Genomic DNA, 24,121 nt, shown 5'->3' with positions numbered 1-24,121 from the left:
TGTCTGTCGCCCAGACTGGAGTGCGTGCAGTGGCACAATCTCGGCTCACTGCAACCTCTGCTTCCCGAGTTCAAATGATTCTCCTGCCTCAGCCTCCCGAGTAACTGGGACTACAGGTGCCCGCCACCATGCCGACTAATTTTTTGTATTTTTAGTAGACACGGGGTTTCACCATGTTGGCCAGGATGGTCTCAATCTCTTGACCTCGTGATCCACCAGCCTCGGCCTCCCAAAGTGCTGGGATTACAGGTGTGAGCCACTACGCCCGGCCGAAATATTTCTTAAGAGATAATTATTTGAACACATATAGGAAATTGGGAGGGGTAAGGACTTGAAATCATTGTTGCTAGCATTTTTAACTTTGTCCCAGATCTTAATGATTAAACAATGCCCATGGGAAATTTGAATGTAACTAATATGGGGCCAGGCCCAGCACGGCGGCTCACACCTGTAATCCCAGCACTTTGAGAGGATGAGGCGGGCGGATCACCTGAGGTCAGGAGTTCGACTTCTTTAAACCATTTGTTGAAGAGACTGTCCCTTCTCCCACTGAGTGGTCTTGGCACCCCTGTTGAAGATCATTTGGCTGCATATGTGAGGGTTTGTTTCTGAGCTGTCTACTATTCCATTGATCATTATGGGCACAGTTAACTTTAGGAAAGGAAAACTGTTTATGTGTACCTGTCTTAATCATATTAGCCACTTAAGAGCAGTGAGAAATATTTCAAGAGACAAAAAATATTTTTCTCTTCTCCATTTATTTACCATTCAATCATTTGCTTATATTAGTATGGTCTCATGGATAGTTATTTTGAACTTTGGGTTATAATCTAACATTATATGATTTATTTTGTTAAATTGTTCTAGCTTTGGCCATTGGGAGCTCCTTCAGGTTGATTCCTTGTCCTTTTAAGACAATATTCTTTTTTTTTTTTTTTTTTTTTTTTTTTTTTTTTTTTTTGAGTTAGAGTCACTCTGTTGCCTAGGCTGGAGTGCAGTGGCACGATCTCAGCTCACTGCAACCTCTGCCTCCTGGGTTCAAGCGATTCTCCTGCCTTAGCCTCCCGAGTAGGTGGGACTACAGGCACATGCCACCACACCTGGCTAATTTTTTGTATTTTTAGTAAAGACGAGACTTCACTGTGTTAGCCAGGATGGTCTCGATCTCCTGACCTCATGATCAACCCACCTCGACCTCCCAAAGTGCTGGGATTACAGGTGTGAGCCACCTAGCCCAGCCAAGGCAATATTCTTAAACAGTTACAAGCTTGAGAGGATTGTGAATACAGTTTTTATGGAGCAAAGATACACAAATGAAGCAATTAACAGATGGTTTGCAGAAAGAATTTAATCACAGTATGTAAAGCCTAATTTATCTGCAAGAGAAGTGATAATAAACCTAGCAATTAAAACTTAATTTATAGCATCTAATATTCTAAAATCAAAGGAACAACCTTGTATATATCACATACATATGTGTGTATATACATATATATATTTGTACATATAACTTCTATCTAGAGAGACAAAATCCCTCTATACCTTCTTTATCTTAGTCAGAACATGAACTTTAGTTTAAGGAGCATGCAAACTGCCCACGGTTTCTCCCATCTCAACTTTTCATTTCCAGTGTCCCCAGTTTTAGAAGTCAAATGACTGACATTGTTCTTATGGGAAGGAAGATTAGTATAGCCCATTTAATAATTTGAACCATTAACCTGTTAGGTGACTTCAAATTTCATTCAGCTTAATATTCCCAAAATATCTCAAGAAATCTGAAGGGCCATTTTTCTCAGCTAACGAAAGTCCAAAGAGACTGTATCTTGGCTGTTTGCCTGGCCAGCCAGAGAATGCCAGAGAGTACCTGAGCTAATGCCTCCTCTCCAAGCAAGATGCTTTCAATTTTTCAGGAACACTCAGTGATTTGTTGCTGAGAGCATAACCCAGTTTCAAAGCTATTCTTGCCCAGGCACCACTGGAGTGTTTTCAAGCAGCCCATTGCTTGGTACCCTGGGTTGTCAACTACCGCCTGTCTCATTTCCGACCTGTCTGTTCACACTGAGAAATGGAAATACATGAATGAAGTGCCTTAATGGATCATAGTCATGGGGCTATTGATATGAGCTTTACCTGGCAGAATGGTCTGCCTATATATAATAAAGAGCCAGACTGTGTGGTCTGTGGACATGGATATCACAGGATAAATTGTCTTCTACTCCAAACTCACTTCTTCTTTGGCTTAACCTGAGGACTCCCAGAGCAACCTCCAAACTCCAGGGACATTGTCTAAATTGATCAACACCTTAAATGGCTTCTTCCCTGCTTGTGCCAAGTCTACATGTATATGACAAGAAAGCAATGATTCATTCAGATCAGCCTCAGAAATGTTTCTAAAATCATTTCTTCTCAAACACTTTGAAGGTACTATCTGATTTCTGTCCTATCGATTTTGTATTTAGATTTTTCCCCCCCTTTCTGGCTGTCAGTTGATAGTCCAGCAGGTTTTGGGATTCGACTTCTCCCTAAAAGCTCAGACTGGCACCTGAAGCGTTCAGGTGTGGGCTGGTCTGGGAAGGAGGCCTGAGAATTCTGATTTTTGTTTCTGATAAATTGCTTTCTGGAGGCACTTGCATTCTTTCTGTTCCTAGTCCTGTCTGGGGTGGAAGACAATTCTCCATGGCATTCCTACATGTTTTGGACTATCTGTTCAAAGATGTTTGCAAAGCAAAAGGCCTTGGAAGCTGGAGATAACAAAGTGTAGACATGTCTCCCTCCTCAGAGACATTCCAGCATAGTAAATCCTCCTCCTCTCCTGGGAGAGAATTGCTTAGATTCCGCAGTAAATATGTCTTCCCTCTCTCTCCGGAGGGGAGGAGGGGCAGGTCACCAACGGCCCTACATAAATCAGTTGGGGAGTTCTCTCCTGTGCTATACTCCAGTACCTGCCCCAGGTAATATCTGGTCTTCACTGTGACACCCTGTGGGGATGAGGGCTTTGGGAACGGATACACGATATACCTCTGGCTGCTGGTTTTGTTATGATGAGTAAATAGTCTTTGTCTCTGATCCAAAGCTCTTCCATTCTGTCAGTATATGTATATAAAGCTGCATGTGGCAGGCTCACCTGTAAACTTGCAAATAGGGTAACATCCCCAACCCTTCAGTTTCTGACTTAATAGCTTTTTTCAGTATTCTGATGAGACTTCAAACTCTGGAACAAGTGAATGCAGCAATGAATGAAATCCCAAATTCTGGAAAAAAATAAAACTCAGGTCCCATTCCAGATTCTTAAAATATGAGTGTTGGCATGTGGGAAGACTTACTCTCTAGATTAAAAGGCCATTTATGTTTCTCATCGTCTGTAATAAGAAAGAGCCTTTAAGAGGACTAACATCCCAGAAATAAATATAGTGGATGAGAACAACAAAAAAAGATTTACATTCAAAGCATGGAGGAAAGCAGGTTTTTTTTTTTTTTTTTTTTTTTTTTTTTTTTTGTCACAGAAATGAGTTAAACACAACATTAAAATTTGAGGAATATTGCTCAGAGGGTTTTGTGAAGCTGAGTTCAGTAAGCCAATTAGTAAAAACAAAACAAGGACATATTTTCTAATGTGCAAATATGTGGACATATTTTCTAATGTGCTATCTGATTTCAAAATATTTCAAAATATTCACATACTTTCTAATGTGACACACATTTTCTAATGTGAAAATGTGTTCAATTAATTAAGAAACAGTATACAAGCTATAGAAGTATTTTGTTTTCCTTGAAATAAAAGAATACCAAAGTCTCTGGAGAGAGTGAGAGAACTTTTTCTTCATAGAAATGTTTTGAACACCACCAAATGAGGGCTGGGCTCCTTGCAGCTTCTTAAGCATTCACACGTTTTTTGTAACCTACCTTCTTTGCCAAATAAATTAGAGCTTCCATTTTCCCCTGAAGCCTTGAACTTTTTGGGCTCCAAATAAACAGCACAATATTAAGTGATAATTGATCACATGTATTTTTTAAAGCAAACTATCCACTTGGATTTATTACTAGATTTAGGGAGAGAACAAAGGCATATTGAGTAGGTTATAGATTCGTAGCTCAGAGCTTCAAAAAGGATGCTTTAAATCAACACAACTGATATGGTTTGGATGTTTGTCTCCTCCAAATCGCATGTTGAAGTGTTATCCCCAGTGTTGGATGTGGGGCATGGTGCAGGGTGTTTGGATCATGGGGGCGGATCCCTCATGAATGGCTTAGCACCATCCCCTTGGTGATGAATGAATCCTTACTCTGAGTTCATGAGACATCTGATGGTTAAAAAGAGCTCAGCACCTCCCTCCTCACTCTCTCTTGCTCCATCTCTCTCCATGTGATGTCTCTCTCCATGTGATGTGCTGGCTTCCCCTTCACCTTCCATCATGATTGGAAGCTTCCTGAGGCCCTCACCAGAAGCAGATGCCGGCACCATGCTTTCTGTACAGCCTGCAGAACCATGAGCCAAAAATAAAATCTCTTTTCTGTACAAATTACCCAGCCTCAGGTATTTCTTTATAGCAATACAAGAATGGACTAACACAACAACCCACCACCGTGTTAGGATAATTTTGGTGTAGTCACTAGAAGTATGCATCTTGAATGCAACACAAATAAACGTGAAAGTGACCTTAAAGATTACATAGAGGAACCAGAATATCAGTGGCTTTGCAGGAGTCCACAGCTAGTTTAATAGCATGGCGAAGAATGGAAGAGTATGTGCCTTCTACACTATGCAATGTTGCTGCATTTTTACCCACTCACATAAATTAGTAGATGAAATAGTCAGGTGGATACCAGCACTTACCTATGGAGAGTTTACAAAGTAGTTTCAGAATTAATTTTTTCTTTGGTCCTTATAATCCTCATGATGGCACATCCAAGCTGACTGTTTTCTGTACCTAACATCTCATGATGCTATGGCTAGAAGCATGGACTTTGGTGTCAATCAGACCTGGATTTGAATCCTGGCTCTGCCACATATCAGCTTGTGACCTTGGGTGAGATATTTTACCTCTCTGAGTCCTCAGTGTTCTTGTCTATAAAAAGCACATAATAAGAATCTTGTTTATAATGAGTAAATAAGATGATATACACAAGGGCCTTAACATGGTGCATGGCATGCAAAAGGCATGAAATGAGTGATTACTTTTCTTACAATGATCAGACAGTTAACAATGGACCAGGAACATTCTTCATATTCAACCTGCTTTTGGTGTACACCACAATATGTGTTCTCTTCTCTTGATCAGTCTGTTGTTTCACTGTGTTCCACTTTGTGCTTCTCCCTATCTCCAGAAACCTGTTTTATGCTCAATCTTGTCTCTTCGACTTTACGCTAATTTTTCTCTCACTCTGAACAGCAAGAATAAAGTTAGCTCTTCCTTTGTCCCATCTCAAGTCTTCCTCCTCCATGAATTTTCTTCATATTCTGTAGTTCCCAAGGATTATTCCCTTCCTGAACTACTGACTTAACTCTTGCATCTATCAGCCAATTCACTGATTGCTCTAAACCTTCACGTATGCTTGTTCAGTCTCCCCAAATAGTGCAAAACTCTCTGTAAGAGTCTATTCTTTTGTTGGACTGTCTTAGCATCTGTCATAGCAGAGTGCTGAAGCTATAAAAGAGGATCAGTAAATAATTTATAGATGGCTTGATAGATCAGGCTCACCAGTGATATAAGCCAAGTTCAAGAGCAATTCAGCATTATAGGGATCCATAATCTCCAAACTAAAATTCAGGATATGTGATTTGGACAAGTACAAGCTGACTCAGGGAAACCTGGAGCAAAAGATTTGAAATTGGAACTATCCCAGAAAACGTAGGCGATCTCTTCATGGTTCAGCTACAGCACAGACATCAACATAGGAAGTTATTTTTCTCAGTGATTTTTCTTAGTATGTATAACATTTTAAAAACTCTAGTTCATAAATCCTTTGTGACCAATGAAAGCCTGATAACCCCCTCTTGATGCTTTAAAAAATTGTTTTGTGAAGAATTGGGGCAATAACACTGGTCAGGGATAAATATATTAGTTGACTACTGCTGTGTAAAAAATCACCTCGAAATTAAGCAGCTTAAAACAACAACATTTATTATCTTACAGTTTCTGTGGGTCAGAAATCTGGAGCAGCTTATCTTGGTGCTGTGGTTTAGGCTATCTTATGAGGTTGCCCTCAAGGTGTCAACAGAGCTGCAGCCATCTCCAGGCTCAACTGGAAATGAGTCCATTTCCAATTCACACTCATGGCTGTTGGCAGGAGGCTTCCCACAGATCCTTGCCTTGTGGGCCTCTCCATAGGGCAGCTCATAGCATGGATGCCTGCCTCATCAGAGCAAGAAGTGAGCAGAGCAGAGACAGGGGCTGGTAAGGGAGCATCAGCAAGACAGAAGTCACAATGGTTTATGACTTAATCTCAGAAGTGACATCTCATCGCTTTTTTTGTATTCTATTTACTAGAAGTACCACACTAGTTTGGGCATGGTGACTCATGCTTGTAATCCCAGCACTTTGGGAGGCCAGACAGGAAGATCACCTGAGGTCAGGAGTTTGAGACCAGTCTGGCCAACATGGTGAAACCCTGCCTCTACTAAAAATACAAAAAAATTATCCCAGCAGGTGGCACACACCTGTAATCTCAGCTACTCAAAAGGCCAAGGCATGAGAATTGCTTGAACCTGGAAGACAGAGGTTGCAGTGAGCCAAGATGGTGCTGCTGCCCTCTAGCCTGGGCGACAGAGTGAGATTATGTCACAAACAAACAAAACAGAAACAGCAAAAGAAGTACCTCATCAGATTCAGCCCACTCTCAAGGGGAGAGGATTATACAAGGCCATGAATACCATGAAGTATAGATCATTGGTATCCATGTGAGAAGTTGCCTAACACAACAGGAGACAAAGGTAAAGAATAAGTGTTGCGAACCTCGAAATTTTGACACAGGTCCCAGTTAATTTAGAAAGTTTATTTTGCCAAGGTTGAGGATGTGCACCCATGACAGAGCCTCAAGAGGTCCTGACGACATGTGTCCAAGGTGGTCAGAGCACAGTTTGGTTTTATACATATTAAGGAGACATGAGACATCAATCAACATATGTAAGATGAACATTGGCTCAGTCCAAAAAGGCAAGACAACTAGAAGTGGGAGAGGGCTTCCAGGTCATAGATAAATAAGAAACAAATGGCTTCATTCTTGAGTCTTTGATTAGCCTCTCCAAAGGAGGCAATCAGATATGCATTTATCTCAGTGAGCAGAGGGGTGGCTTTGAGTAGAATTGGAGGCAGGATTCCCTTAAGCAGTTCCCAGCTTGACTTTTCCCTTTAGCTTAGTGATTTGGGGGACCCACGATATTTTCCTTTCACATTTCCCCCGTTTCTTTTTAAAAATCTTTTGGAGAAAGCATTTTAGAAGAAAATGAGTCTGTGGTTTCAGGTTTCATCTAATCTCTCATGGCTAGGATGGTTTGTTCCTTGACGGGCAGGTCCTGAGTTATTAGGAAAGCTCATTTTTAGCAGGTTGTGAGGTCTCATGCCCTGTGAAGAGAAAATAGGGGGAAGAAGGGAGGAAAACAACAAACAAAAGAACAATCCTGAAAATTGAAATAGGCCACATTACTCTGAAGTCCATACATCAGCAGGCAGATATGAAAGAGGCTTATGCATGTAAATAGGTTGCTGTTATTTTCTTCTGAAGTTAAGTTGTCTAGCTTCAGTTCACAGGGCTTTCATTGACTCCAAATTAGGAAAAATGGGGGAAAAAAGAAGGACAAACATTGAAAACATAATTTTGAAGACTTGTAGCCAAGAAAAATTAGAATTCAGTTCAAACTGTAGAAAATAATAAAAATTGGAAAAAACATTAGGCAAGATTAGAATCTAACAACAGGTGTACCATAGTTTTTGAAACATAATTTTTTTCTCTCCAGTTTCCCATTTTTACTAAGGACAAATCATGGTGGGACTGACTTGCTTTATTATACTTGGCCTAATTATATGTAAACAGTGCAGCAAGAATAATTAGTTTTTACATAGGCTTTTAAACTGGCTTTGATGGAACTTTGTTCCATAAAAGGAATCTCAGATAAGACCTCTTTAAAGCTAAGCCCAGCTATGAATTTGTGCCATTAAATACCTCTGGGTTGAGTAATCCTCTCCTCTTGAGGTTTCAAGACAAACTTGGGGCTCTGGACCTGTCAAAAAGTGACACTCTTTACTTGCCACAGGTCAGGAACCCTGTAAACCCTGTACAGGGGCTATGTAGACAAAGGTACGGGGCCAATTTTTCTGAGGGGCTTTTACCAGCTCCATATGTCAAGTTTGATTCCTTAAAGGAAAGCACACCATTCCAGTCAAAGCCTTGATAAAATAACCAGTTTCTCCAATTGGGTCTTGTTACAAATGAAAACAATTCATATTGCACTTATGTAAATAACTGTATTGTCATAAATTGAGAATACTCACAAATAGTTTCCAAATTTTGGAGAAGTCAGGCAGAGGGAAACAAATATGCTCCCAATTTTGTTCGTAGAAGTATACTTTACTCAATTCTCAAAAGCTGTAAATAGCTTGAAAGAAAAGTTTCCTTGACTCTGAAAAACAAAACAAAGGATCAGCAGCTTTTTATGCAAAAAGTTAAAAAGATTACTTTGTCTTCTATTAGTTCAGTTGACACAGTTAACTCTGTTCTGCTTGATATTCACAAATATTCCAGCTCTCCATGAGAGTCCTAAAAGTTTTTTCCTCTATTCTAATGTCACAATCTCGAAAGTTATCAGAAACCAGAATACCTGTTAGGGTTCTATAGCTGATTGTAAAATCACCTTCTAAGGAGGACCAAAACAAGACAAAAATTGTTCACAGATGGCAAAAGGTTTTAGGGTAGCCATACAGTCAAAGACAAAATTGACAAAGAAATTTGGTATCTCTGTGGCACACAATAACTGAACATAACAATTATAATTTTTACTGATAATGTACACAGTCATATCAGAATTATAGGAGTTTCCCATGATTTTGGAACATACATCAATAGCATATTTATATAAATAAAATCTAAAGAAAACCAAACACTATTTCATATTTGGCAATGTTTCTTGTATAATTTTTATACCAAATAAGCCAAATTATGTCATTTTTGGACTTCAGAGAAACTAATATCTTAAATTATTAATTAGATCAGAAAAAGATGTAATTTATAATTTGATTTTGGAAAGGTTATCAAATATCAAAAGTTTAAAACACTTGATATCACAGGTCATTGTAAAATAAGTCATTCATTTGACCAAAGTGATAACTCACGGATTTCAAAAAAAAGACAAAGACTTTTATTCTTTGAGAAAGGAGATTTAATTTTACAAACAGTAAACCCTAATAAAAGCAGCATGAAACCAATTAAATATATTTTTCAAAATTTTATAAACAATTTATAAAATTTTAACCTTGACCATAAGATATAACTTCCATAAACCTTTCATAATCTTTATAACCTTTATTTAGGAGTCAGTTAATGCTTCAAGAAAACCTTGTTAATCTGACACAGGGGCCTACATGCTGTTCTTGCATCAGTGTGCCTTTGACATTAATTATTAATTTACAGAGAAACTAAACTTCTCTGTCAAAATCAGCCCTTACAATCTCATGTCCCCACCTCTTCCGTGATAGTCCCTGGGCCTTGAGGAGTTGAATAGCTTTAATTTCTGGTCCTGTGTTTCAGGAATGCAGTTTATTTTGATTGACAACTTCTATCAGTCCTGAAGACAGGGCTTTAATTGCTGTCAGTGCTTACAGTTTAGCAGGACTTGATGTCCTTTTTAGACCCAGGAGTCAAAAACGCTATAACTCATTGTCATAAGTACTTTAAAAGCACATACAAAAAGATACATGCATGTAATAACTTTAATTAAAAAATTTTTAATCTCAGTTTTTTTCCTAAGCATACCAAAACTTAATAATAATGTGACAACTTGATCATATAAGTTTTTTTGGGGGGGGGTTTTGGTTTGTCCTGAACATCCCTCCTTCTTAAACAAGCAGTCATTTCACTCAAGGACTAAATTTATTATACAAGATTCTTTCTCATATGAAATTATTTTTCTTTAAGCTTTCTTACCAAAAAAAAAACCCTCTTGATTTTTACAACTTTCTATCTTGTTTCACCTTTTTTAAAGGACACATTTTTTAGGAAGAATGTTTTCCTACAATATATTTTTACTGGAAACTACCCAAATAATGAAATATGTATTATTTAATTTAATATAACTTTAGATTCTAAATGATGACAAGTTTGTCTAAAATTATTTATCCCATTACATTTACCTAATTATTTTATTTTAATAATTTACCTAGATTATTTATGAAAATTACAATAGTCATCATTTAAAGTTATGAAACAGCCATTGCAAAATTATAACTAAGACAGTGAAAACGACCTGCCCTAACTGACCTCATCTTGCTTCTAACCTCCAAGCCGTCCTTGTTCATTCCTGGGAATAGGCCAAACTAGCTTTGGGAGGAACTTAGTTTATAGTTTAGCTTTGAATCAAAAATGGCAACAGTCCTTTCCCAAAGCAAACCTCCTTACTGCATGTGGACTAGACTGCCTAAAGTCACAGGATTAGAAGTTATGGTAATATTACTAAATTCAATATGTTTTTGAATTACTAAATTCAAGCTATTTTCATTAAACCAGTATCAATGTCTTACTCATTAAAGATTACACAAGCAAAGATCATTCTGTCTTGGGCTGAGTTTTTAGCTTTGTAACCCCTGTGCCAAATTTTGACATCTTACAGTATTTGGCAGGGATAAGTATGAAATTGTTTAATTAGTAAATGTAAATAAAAATGTACGCTGGCAAATTCTTAAGACATTTCTAATATTATTTCATCAATAATTTTAAATTCTGCTTATTTATGAAAGATTTTAAATAAGTCACATGAACTTGAAAAAGCATTTGACTAGTCTTTTTTATTTAGTATCTGATTTAAGCACTTTTATTTTTTTAAGCCAATTACTTAGAGCTCTTTTATATATTTTTAGTAGTGGAACGTTGTGTACACAACACATAAATACATAGACGTATTAGGCATGCTGATAGAAGTACACCTTATAGATTCATTAAGACCTTTTTAAAAAAAATTTTAGACTTTCAGATTCTTGATAACCTGTTTCACAACCTTAGGTAGTTGTCAGCTAAACAGCCTTAAATTTGCATCTTTAAGGAAACAACTCGGGTGAAAATCAGATAGCAAAATGTACATCAAAGGGTACGGAGAGAAAAAGGCTGGTGTGCAAGAGGGAGATTAAAGATAGATGCAAAATCAAACATAAAATTATAAAAATCTATCATAGGATTGTATAAGAAGACCAATTTTATTTAGATAGGGATTTACCTATCTTTTAACTGAATTTCTGAGCTCTGGGCGGAGCCCAGACTGAATTCTGGGTCTCCAAAAAGGAAGCATTATTATGAGGCTAGACCATGTGATGTTTTTGTAGTGCATTTAATTAATTTTTTTTTTTAAATCAAAGACATTTCTATGTGTCTAAACTACACTCTTCTTTAAAAACGCAAGAGTGGCCTCTGTGGCAATAACTATTTTAATCAATAAATCAGATGACACAATTCAAAAGTAAGCAGTTTAAAAGCTGAGATGGCCGGGCGCGGTGGCTCACGCCTATAATCCCAGCACTTTGGGAGGCTGAGGGGGGCGGATCATGAGGTCAGGAGATTGAGACCATCCTGGCTAACACGTGAAACACTGTCTCTACTAAGAATACAAAAAAAACTTAGCCGGGTGTGGTGGCAGGCGCCGGTAGTTCCAGTACTCGGGAGGTTGAGACAGCAGAATGGCATGAACCCAGGAGGTGGAGTTTGCAGTGAGCCGAGATCATACCACTGCACTCCAGCCTGGGCAACAGAGCGAGACTCTGTCTCAAAAAAAAAAAAAAAGGCTGAGATGAACTTTTTTGTTTACACTTTTGAAGTTCCATAAGAAAAAACAGGCTTCTCCCCCAAAGGGTGCAGGAGAAAGGGGAGACAGCTGAAGTCAATGAAGAAAACAGAAATCAGTCAACTGAGAAGAAAAACCTTACACACACACACACACACACACCTTGCATGTTAGCTTTTAATTAAGCTGACTTTAACCATTGAGTTCTTTTTTTTAAAAAAAGTTTTACAATCTCATTAACATATTTCAGCTCAGAAAAATTGTTGCTATTTCAGAAGTATAGCCATTGCTCTTTCAGTCTGGCCTGGCTAGCAAAAAGGTGGCTTTGTTATGTAAATAATGCCCCTTTATTTATAATCCTTTGGGTATATACCCAGTAATGGGATGGCTGGGTCAAATGGTATTTCTAGTTCTAGATCTTTGAAGAATCACCACACTGTCTTCCACAATGGTTGAACTAGTTTACAGTTCCACCATGGAATACTATGCAGCCATAAAAAAGGATGAGTTCATGTCCTTTGTAGGGACAGGGATGCAGCTGGAAACCATCATTCTCAGCTAACTGTCACAAGAGCAGAAAACCAAGCACCGCATGTTCTCACTAATAAGTGTGAATTGAACAATGAGAACACTTGGACACAGGAAGGGGAACATCACACACTGGGGCCTGTCGTGGGGTGGGGGTAGGGGGGAAGGATAGCATTAGGAGATATACCTAATGTAAATGACAAGTTAATGGGTGCAGCACACCAACCTGGCACATGTATACATATGTAACAAACCTGCACATTGTGCACATGTACCCTAGAACTTAAAGTATAACAAAAAAAAGCCAAAAAAAGATTAAAAATGTAAAAAAAGATAATAATGCCCCTTTAGTAGTCAAAATCAAAAATTTTTTTCTCTTTTTATTTTTTCTTTCTGCTGGTTCCTTTTTCTCCACCATGCCACTTTTTTTAGGGGGGGGATGGGAATTTAACCACTTGAGAGGCCTTGTTCCCCACGATTTAGAACTTTCCTTTGGATTTTATTAAGTCAGATGGAGTTGATCCAACACAAAGGCAAAAAGATAGCAATAACAACAAAAACAGGAACAAATAACAGCAAAAAACAGTTAAGCAGAACAAATGATCGCACAACTTGTATGACTACTGAGCACTCCAATGGTGAGAAGAAATGAAGACCAGCTGGTTGTTAACTTTAGCCAAGACAAAACCCCAATTCAGTTACTTATGTAGTAATGGGTCTCAGGCTGTAGACTGCTCTTTGCCATCCTAGAAGCCGAGAAAAAAACCTCATCTTCTCTGTTGGAAATGGTAGACTGCTCTCTGCCATCATAGAAGCAGAGAAAAAACCTCATTTTCTCTGTTGGAAATGAGCTTAAACTCCATGAAGGAGTTACCTGCCTTCCATCGTTATGGAAGCAGGAAAACTTGCCTTTCTTATTGGAAGCAAGTAAAACGTCAAAAAAGGGAGTTGTACAGCAAAATAAACTTTAGATCTCAACCACAGTTTGGGAAATCAGGGATTCTCTGGAGGGGGTCCTCCAAGACCTCAGTAAATTGTCCAATTGGTTTGAGCCATAAAGTTAGCTCATGTTAGTACCAAGCACCCATAGGAGATTTGTCAAAGGTCAGGCGCACCCCCACTCAGAATCCCTTCATGGTTACCAAAATGTGAACCCCCGAAAATTTAAGACAGGTCTCAGTTAATTTAGAAAGTTTATTTTTTTTTTAAGATTTCTTTTTTTATTGTTATACTTTATGTTTTGTGGTACGTGTGCAGAACGTGCAGTTTTGTTACACAGGCATACACGTGCCATGGTGGTTTGCTGCGCCCATCAGCCCATCATCTACATTAGGTATTTATCCTAATGCTATCCCCCCCCTAGCCCCCCAACCCCTGACAGTCCCTGGTGTGTGATGTTCCCCTCCCTGTGTCCATGTGTGCTCATTGTTCAACTCCCACTTATGAGTGAGAACATGCGGTGTTTGGTTTTCTGTTTCTGTGTTAGTTTGCTGAGAATGATGGTTTCCAGCTTCATCCATGTCCCTGCAAAGGACATGAACTCATCTTTTTTATGGCTGCATAGTATTCCCTGGTGTATATGTGCCACATTTTCTTTATCCAGTCTATCATTGATGGGCATTTGGGTTGGTTCCAAGTCTTTGCTATTGTGAATAGTGCCTCAGTAAACACACATGTGCATGTGTCTTTATAGTAGAATGATTTATAATCCTTGGGGTATATACCCACTAATGGAATTGTTGGGTCAAATAATATTAGTTTAGAAAGTTTATTTTGCCAAGGTTGAGGACACATGCCTGTGACAGGGCCTCAGGAGGTTCTGACTTCATGTGCCCAGGGCGGTCAGAGCACAGTTTGGTTTTATATTTTTTAGGGAGACATGAAACATCAATCAACATATGCAAGATGAGCATTGGTTCCATCTGGAAAGGCAGGACAACTTGAAGCAAAGGCAGGAAGACTTGAAGAGGGGAGGGAGCTTCCAGGTCAAAGGTAGACAAGAGACAAATAGTTTCATTCTTTTTAGTTTCCGATTAGCCTCTCTCAAAGGAGGCAATCAGATATGCATTTATCTCAGTGAGCAGAGGGCTGGTTTTGAGTAGAGTAGGAGGCAGATTTGCCCTAAACAGTTCCCAGCTTGACTTTTCCCTTTAGCTTAGTAATTTGAGGGCCCCAAGATTTATTTTCCTTCTACAGTGTTAATCTGGATCTTTGCATCTCAAGATTGTGTGATGTATCTTTATGCAAAATGGAGTGGAGAACTTCCTAACTTGTGTTTCATATATTTGTATCCCCTTAGAAAATCCTTGTGGAGACTACCCATTTAGTTATTTTAGCATTAAGTCCTCATCCTTCATGTTCATTCATAAAATCATAGATTGAACCTGCGAGTGTCAAGGAAGAAGAGATCATAAAAGGAAGGAAGCTGGAATTAATTTTTTTACTATAAAAATGTTAATGTGCAGAAAACTAGAGAAAATCATACATGGAACCACCAAGTATACATTACCCAGTAGTTCCTGCATTTATTGAGTGCCTGTGCAAATCATTGTACAAAATATTTCTGAAACACTGTTTTCACTTTATTCTCTCAACAACCTTGTAAAATAAATGTCATCTTACTTAACGGTAAGATAAATATTATATCTTATATATGCAGAACACTGAGACTCAAGTTGGGTAAAAAATTGCTCGAGGCTACACAACTCATAATTTTTAGAGCTAGAATTTAATTTTATTTATTTGTTTTCTCTCTTTTTTCTATCCCATTATTACTCATTTTCCTCCCTAGTCCATTATGCTATTATTGCCCAAGTACATCTTTATATGTTATAAACCCATCAATAGTTTTATAAGTATTGCTTTATGCAGTTGTCTTAAGTCAGAAAAGTTACAAGCAAACACACATTTATGCTTTTATAAGTCACCTATGTAGTTATCCTTATTGGTGCTTTTTATTTCTTTGTGAGGATTCGAGTTACTGTTTAGTGTCTTTTCATCTCACTTGTAGGGCAGTTCGCCAGCAGAGAGCTAGGATTAGAATCAAGGTCTTCTAACTCCAAGTTAAAGACTATTTCTGTCACATCTCAGGGGCAGTGAGAGCCCATGAGTTCCAGGACTGTCTTTCCATGAGGAGCTCAGTTTCATCATTCTGGATATTGGTCCTGCCAGAATTTCTCAACACTCTTATGAATCCTTTTCACCCTTCATTGCTACAGAAGTTTTAATCGGCAAGTAAGTCGTACTGTTTTCTTGGTTTATTTTCCAGCACCACATGACTATAGGTGAATGAGATATGGTTAGCAATCAGCCAGATGTTAAGAAGCAGTGAGGCAGGGGAGAGGTGGGAACTGAAACCCACAGGTATGATGTGAGTTCAGGTAGCCAAAGACAAATGGATAATCTCATTATGAATCTAGTTGTGAGAAAAGCAGTATTTGCTAAACTCAGTAGTGAGATTAGGAACTGAGTCTTTAGATCAGAGAGAAGGCAGACTAAAGTAGAGCCAAATATAAGCAAGTAATAATCTATGAGCATTATAATTCAGAGAGATCTGTGTGTTGGATGACTAGGGCTAGTTCCAGAAATGGTACATAAAAATTAGTTGCCTTTTGTTCAATGCTTGCAGTTGTAGGTGGAAGTGTCAGGGCTGCATAGTGTTTGCCTGGTAGAAAGTTCTAAACTGGGTATGATCCAGGAAGGGGAAGGAAGCCTCTAGGATCCCTCCTCTGAGCCGTATTCTTCCCAATGTATTAAATCATTATTTCTTAATTTCGAATAATGTATGCAGAGCTTCTCAAGAAGAATGGACATCTTGAAGTCCCAGCTATAATTTTAAAAAGAAGAAAACTCCCTATAATTTAAGTGTTTAATCATTTTAATATATTTCAGTTACAGCATGTATTGAACTCATTTGGAGAGGACATAAAAAATCTAAGTTTATGGTCTTCATGAGTATGAGACCCATGATTACAGGGCCTTCTGGTAAAAGTCCCTCTCCTCAGCCATCCCCTGCAATAGCTCAGACGTCAGGGACCCATTCAAAAATCATTGGTTTTATAAAACTGATACATGCTTATCACAAAAAGTGCTACAGAAGAGTATATAGAAGAAAGTTAAAGAACAAAACCAACAAGCAAAACCCCCACTATCAACTGCCCAGAAATAATTATCATAACATTTGGCAACATTATCCTAGTTCCTGGTGATCTCTCTATGTATATACCCATATTCATACACAGACATAATTCTATAAAAATGGGACCTACCATAAATGTTTTTTTTTTTTAAAAAACAAAAAGCATTAAACTTGTCTTTCCTTGAACTAAACTGGAGAAAAGCTAATGCAATTGGTAGAATTGCTCAATCTCAGATTAATGAGTTTCTTCACATCAAGCAATTTTATTTTCCTAGACGATAACTCTAAAATTTCAAGAGATTTTTTTACTTTAAAAAAACCCAATCACCAAAAAGCTTCAATTCAAGCAGATCTATGAATCTGTCTGCACTGAAGGTAAGGAACATGACACCGTCTTTCTAACCTACCCCTACAACACCATATTTCTGTTAAGTGTATTATTATCTTTTCATTATCAAGATTCATAAATTTGCTCTGTCCTATAAGCATAATTCTCAGCTTTGCTTTTTCTTTAAGCCACTGAATGGGTTTAGTGACCAACCTTCCACTTCAGGATTTTAATGTTTCACTTAACAATTGGCTTGCTGGGTTTTGTTGCTGGATGACTTTTTCAAAAATAATTCATAAGCACTAAATTTCATGAATTGTTGCTTATTCTAAAGTCTGTTTCCTGCCTTCATGTTTCAAGCGCAATTAGTTGGACACAAAATTACCTTTTTTCTTTCCTCAGAATTGTGTAAGCAGAACTCCATTGTCTTCTGGCATTGAATGCTGCTGCTGAGGTGTTGGGGGTCAGGCTCATCTGCACCTCCCTCCCAGCCCTTACACTTCGAGGAGCTTTTCTTTTTCTACATGGATGTCCTTAAACCTTTTAGTTTATTTCAGGATATGTGTAAGCATTAAATATTCTTTATCAGATTTTCCTGGGAAATGTTTTCTAGTGCTTTGTGTTCTCTTTTTGTTATTAAATCTTTTACTACCTTTTCTTCCACTATTTGCTTTTTAAAATTTAAGAATTCCCATTATTTTTATGTTAGAACACCGTTGTCTAGATTCCATATTAGTAGTCATCATCCGTCTAGTAATTTTCATCTTTTTTCCATTTCATATTTTAATGTTTGCTCAAGGCTCTCTTTTATCAACATAATGGTTTTGTGTCATACATATTTTACTTTTGATTGCTTCTGTGGTCTTTAGCTATGAAAAGATTGATGAGCCTCCTGGACTGGCCTCTCAATACTTTGGGTATTATCACCATGGGTTCATAGTTTTTGGCTTTGCTCATTTTTTTTTTTTCCTTAGATCAGCCTCCTTGCTCCACTTCTTGCATGAGTTAACTCATCTCTTACCTCTTCAACAGTGGCAGAAAATTTGGATAGTTGTTTGTAATCCATTACTGATTTCTTGGAAACCTAAGGAATGGGAAAAGTTGCAAGACAGTAGGTGAACTGGGGAAGAGAATTCCAAGAAGGAACAGCATGTGAAAGATACTTGGAGTAGAAAAAAAAAGTGGAGCTTTTGAGGCAATGAGAGAAGGATTACGTGGGTCAGGAAGCATGAGCCTGAGAGACAGCAGTGCTAGGTAAAATGAGGGAGGCCAGATAACATAAGAGGCATTTTAGGCTATGAAGTTTGGATTACATCCTTAGAGTATTGGGCTGGGGCAAGGTAGAGGAAGTGGTGGTTACTAAAGAACTTTAAACAAAAAAGGACAAGCATTAATTTTTTTTTTAAAAAAATGATAGCTGTAGTTGTAGGGTAGAATGAAGAATAGAAAGTAGATCCGTCAAGAAACCCTTACACCTACTCATAGAGGGTGGTTGATTAGCAAAGGTGTTAAAAACGGGAGGAGGAAACATAGAACTTTTTTAAATGGAGGAAACTGGAAGGATTAAATATATGTTTGCATCCATACTAGTTTGACTTATAATAGAGAAAACATAAAAGGAATTAAAATGTTTATCAACAGGTAAATTTAAACAAATTATGATATTTCCATACAACAGAATACTACTCAGTCACAAAAGTAATGAACTAATATATACAAAACATAGATGAATCTGAAAATAATTATGGTAAGTGAAAGAAGAATGAAGAGTTTATACTGTATGATTCTATTTATATAAAATTCTAGAAAATACACACTAAGCTATCATGATGGAAAGCATACCAGTGGCTGCCTGGGGGTGGGAGTTTGGGGAGTAGGGAGTGGTGGGCCAGAGGGATTACAAAGCAGCATTAGGAAACTTTCGGGGTGATGGAGATGTTTATTATCTTGATTATGGTGGTAGTTTTGAATGTATACTTGTGTCAAAGCTTATCAAATAATGTGCTATAATTATGTACAGTTTATTTCAGTTATACATCTGTAAAGCTGTTTTACTATTAAAATGTAATTTTGAGGTAGTTTAATAGCATTTAGTGAAGAGAATGAGGGATAGGGAGACAACAAAGATTATTATAAGGTTTCTGGAATGAGATATTTTCTGTGGAGATATTTAAAGCCCTGGCAATGGATGAGACCCCCAAGAGTAGGAAAGGAAGAAGGTCTAGGATTGAGTGTAGAGGAAAGCTAACATTTACAGGCTGTGTGGAGAAGGAGCAGAGGTCTAACTTCATTGTGTGGGTGCGTCATTGTTGATTTATCTCTTATTGAGAGAGATCATGTTTATTTCTAACATTTTTCATTTCTAAGCTGTAACGAATAACCTTATATATTTTGGAAGTGTGTGTACATGTAATCTGTAAGATAAATCTTTAGATGTAGAATTTTCTGGATCAGAGAGTATGAGTAGTGATTTTGGTAAATAATGCTAAATTCCTCTTCATAGAAGTTGTACCTATTACATTCCCATCAGCAATATGAAAATGCCTCTTTCCCCACAACCTCATCAGCACAGAAGATTATCAAATTTTTGATCTTTCCTAATTTCACAAGTGAAAAATGGTAGCTCAGGATTATTTTAATTTGCATTCTTTAGCTATGAGTGAGATTAAGCATGTTTTACTGGTTAAGAGCCATTGGGAAGATTGTTGTACGTTTAAAAAAATTGAGTTGTTGTTTTTTTAACACTTTATACATGCTTTCTTTATATAAGGAAAAGTAGCCCTTTGCTTCCAATATATCGTGCATATGTATTTTCCCAGTTTGTTGTTTGTCATTGAAATTTGTTTATGGTAGCTTCAGCCTTGTAGAAATGGTTGATTTTTGTATTGTCAAATGTATAAATCTTTTTGTTTATGGTTCCTGAGTTTTGTGTCATAGTTAGAGAGGCTTTTCCAACTCTAAAAGAAATCTCTCGAGATTTCTTAGAACTGATTTATAGTTTCATTATTTACACTGAAATCTTTGATTCAGTTGTATATTTTCCTGGTGCAAGTGGGAGGTGTTAAGACAATTTTAGTTTTATTTTTAAATGGCTACCTGGTTTCCCGAAATCATTTATAAAATAACTCTGTCTTCTCACCATGGACTGGAAGATTTCACCTTTATCTTTATTAGCTAAAATAGAAGGCTTTATAAATGAGTGTTTTAGAATATATTTGAATGCTGACACTTAAATCCCCAATGCAACAGTGTTGGGAGTTGGGGCCTTTGGGGATATTTAGGTCATGAGGGCTCCACCTTCATGAATGGATTAATGTTTTATAAAAGCCCTTATGAAGGAGTTTGGTCCTCTGTCCCTTCTGTCTTCTGCCATGTGAGGACACAGTGTTTCCGTTCTTTGGATGACACAGTGTTCAAAATGCCATCATGGAAGCCAGGAGCAGCCCTCACCAGATGCTGGTACCTTGATCTTGGACTTCTCAACCTTCAGAATGGTAAGAAATAGATTTCTGTTCTTTATAGATCTGTGCTATTATACTAGCACAAAATGGACTAAGACAATGAACATGTATGCAGATATGTTTAAATTTCATGGTGGGAAGAAAGATGACTTCTATTTTCCTGTTGTAGTAGAGGGTGTTGATGGATACAAGGCAGCTAAGTCCATTTCTGCTATAACGAAAGCACCATAGACTGACAGCTTAAACAACCAATATTTGTTGCTCACAGTTCAGAAGGCTGGAAGTCCAAGATCAAGCTGTCAGCAGATTTGGTGTCTGGTGAGAGCCTGCTTCCTTGTTCATAGAGAGCTCTCTGCTTCCTATGTCTTCACCTGGCAGAAGGGGTAAGGTAACTCACTGGGGCCTCTTCTGTAAGGGCATGAATCTCATTCATGAGGGCTCCACACTTACGACCTAATCACCCCCTAAAAGCACCATCTCTTAATTCTATCACCCTGGGGGTCAGGATCTCAGCATTCAAATTTAAGTTGGGAAACACAAACATTCAGATCATGGCATAAACCAACCTTTCTAATTGCACTATTTTCTCTAAAAAATCAGCTGCCTCTGTGTGGGCAAAGAAAAGGCCTATCTGCCTTGGAAACAAAGCTTTGGAAAGCTCGTGGCTGGTCTAAAGAAACAGACAATTGAGGCCAGGTGCTGTGGCTCATGCCTATGCTCCCAGCACTTTGGGGAGCCGAGGTGGGAGGATCTCTTGAGTCTAGGAGTTCAAGACCAGCTTGGGTAACATAGTAAGACCCCATTTCTACCAAAAAAATTAATAAATTAGCCAGGCATGGTGGCTTGTGCCTGTGACCACAGCTACTCAGGAGGCTGAGGTGGGAGGACTACTTGAGCCTGGGAGGTCAAGGATACTGTGAACCATGATCACACCACTGCGTTCCACCCTGGTCAACAGAGCAAAGCCTCATGTTAAAAAAAAAAAAAAAAAGAAGAAGAAGAAGAAAAGGAAAAAATAAAGAAAAAATGAAATACACAATTGGACAGTAAAAGAGCCTTTAAAGGGGAAGCAAAGAAGAGGCTAATAGGGCATTGATGACTAAGAACCCATTTTGCAATATTCTCTGGAGCTGGCCTTGCATTTAGAAATGAATGTGAACCTGAAACTCTTCAGGGTTCAGGGCAGAGGTTGGCATATGATCTATTTGCCTACACTTTGCTTCAGCTGACAGCAGCTGGCAGGTCATGATCCCTGTTTTCTCCCCAGGATTTGGTGTCTCAGCTGCCAGATGACAGTGCTATTGGGCTGCTCCTAACTATGATCACTCCTTAGCCTGTCCTCGGGTAGCTCTTGCTTCCAGGTGATTTTATTAACCCACACATCCCAGTTGGCTTTCTGGAAACCCACACCCACCCACTCTGTGAACTGGTGATGACTGTGGGCAGTGAGAGCAGCAAGTGGGACACAGTCTCATGAAAGAGAGAAGAATGTGAGTCAGCTGGATAGACTGTATTATATCAAAGAAAGAAGATGCATTGGGAAAGTAGGATAAGCCTCATTCTTTTAATAAATACTCATCAGAAGCTGATTACAGAGTAGTACTGGATTATAAGATTGAAGTTCCTCCTAAGCCGTTCTCTTAAAGATAGGAAGCATGATTTCATCTTTCATTTCATCTTTGAAGATATTGGTTACTGGTCCTCATATGAGCTAAGCGCTCATTAAATGGTTGCTGAATGGATTAATAAAGGAGGGACTATTTAAGTGTCTTTGCTTGTGCCATTCTCTCCCTGGAACACTTTCCCTTTTCAAATATAACTCCAGAAATTCCACTTTTGTCTGCAGGCTCCCCCTCCTCCATGAAGCCTTATGTGACTAACTCCTGCCTAAAGTTAGCCTTCCCCTTTCTAATGTCTATAGTACAGATAGTTGAGTCTATATCGATAACACATCCTGTTTAATATTTTGCTTCCATATTCCTCTCTCCCACTGTGGATCTTTCTAATGCTGTGTAGATACAGAAATACACATTCCTACTCTCCAACAAGTGTGTGCATTTCTTAAATGCAAGGATGACATCTTTGACTTCTTTCCGAATGTCCGTGGTTCCTGATAGAGTACTGGGCACAAAGTACTGCCCTTGAAGTACTTATTGATTTGACTTCCTATTATGCCTATCTAAAGCAAATGTCGTTAGAAAAAAGCTGAGGCTTATTGTTGGCACATATAGGACAAAGAATTGTAACGATTTTTCTTCCTAATCCTTAGCTTAATCCTCCTAATCCTGTAGCTTAAACCCTGAAAATGTTTGCATCCTTGATCTATAAGGAATGTTACAGCAAGTTACTCTATTAAGTGTGGAAAATTGAAAGGCAAATTAAAATATTTTTATCTGGCAGCATCATGAAACTGTTGAGGTCTGCAGACATAATCTTCATATGAATGCTAAATGTAATACTCATTATCAGTAGATGTTCAAGTCCAGTGTTACTGAGCTGTGACTGTAGCAATTCACTAATCTTCCTTTGAACATACACTATTTACTTTTTAAAGTGTACATTAAAAAATCAATTATTTTTTCTCTCCAGTGAATATTATGATGTTTTTGCTTTATATTATTCAACCTAAAACTTCTGAGATTTTTAAAACACCAACAGCAGGTAGTGAATGTTCAAATCGACAAAATTACAAAGTACACATTCATTACTGACTTAGCTCAACTTCCGGAGATAATCAGAAGTTAAATTTCATCAGCTCTCTCTACCTGAAGACTGTGGTACTACCACAAAGATAAATTCTTTCTTTTTCTTTTTTTTTTTTTGAGACAGAGTCTTGTTCTGTCTCCCACGCCGGAGTGCAGTGGCGTGATCTCTGCTCACTGCATGCTCCGCCTCCTGGGTTCACGCCATTCTCCCGAGTAGCTGGGACTACAGGCACCCACCACCACACCCGGCTACTATTTTGTATTTTTAGTAGAGACGAGGTTTCACCTTGTTAGCCAGGATGGTCTCGATCTCCTAACCTTGTGATCTGCCCGCCTGCTGGGATTACAGGCATGAGCCACAGCACCCGGCCCCACAAAGATAAATTCTTTGAATCAGAGAGAATGGATGCCAATGTTAGAGTTGAGACAAGTAAAAGGGCACCAGAAGGATTATGGGGTGCATAGAAGAGGAGGCTTTGACGATCTAGATACTCTCTCTCCCAAGCCCAAGTATGTATTATTTTGTACTGTTATTACTCCTTCGTCATAGCCTGGAAGCTTATGTCAGGATTTAGTGACTCTTCAAGTCTCATTATCAATCTGCATTTAAGATTTAACAGCAAAGTGTGAGATTGAAATATTACTTGTTCAGACATAAAATAACTTGATCTTCTCGTGGAAACTCAGCTTTAAATAAATAAATAGGTAAATAAATAAATAAATAAATAAAATAACAATAGATTTCAACAGTAAAGTCTTTGTTTGGCTGGGCACAGTGGCTCACACCTGTAATGCCAGCATTTTGGGAGGCCGAGGCGGGCAGAAAACCTGAGGTCAGGAGTTTGAGACCGCCTGACCAAGATGGTGAAACTAATCTCTACTAAAAATACAAAAATTAGCCAGGTGTGGTGGTGCACACCTATAATCCCAGCTACTCAGGAGGCTGAGGCAGGAGAATCACCTGAGCCCAGGAGGCAGAGG

At 38.3% G+C, this 24,121-nt stretch overlaps 1 pseudogene; it reads right to left on the bottom strand.

The window, feature by feature from the left end:
• Nucleotides 1-21,682, bottom strand: part of LOC104663192 — a 37,576-nt pseudogene extending 15,894 nt beyond the window's left edge.
• Between the last annotated feature and the right edge of the window lie 2,439 nt (nt 21,683-24,121).

This window comes from Rhinopithecus roxellana, chromosome 4 (assembly GCF_007565055.1).
Source record: "Rhinopithecus roxellana isolate Shanxi Qingling chromosome 4, ASM756505v1, whole genome shotgun sequence".
NCBI lineage: Eukaryota > Metazoa > Chordata > Mammalia > Primates > Cercopithecidae > Rhinopithecus > Rhinopithecus roxellana.
This window is presented reverse-complemented; position numbering and strand designations above follow the sequence as displayed.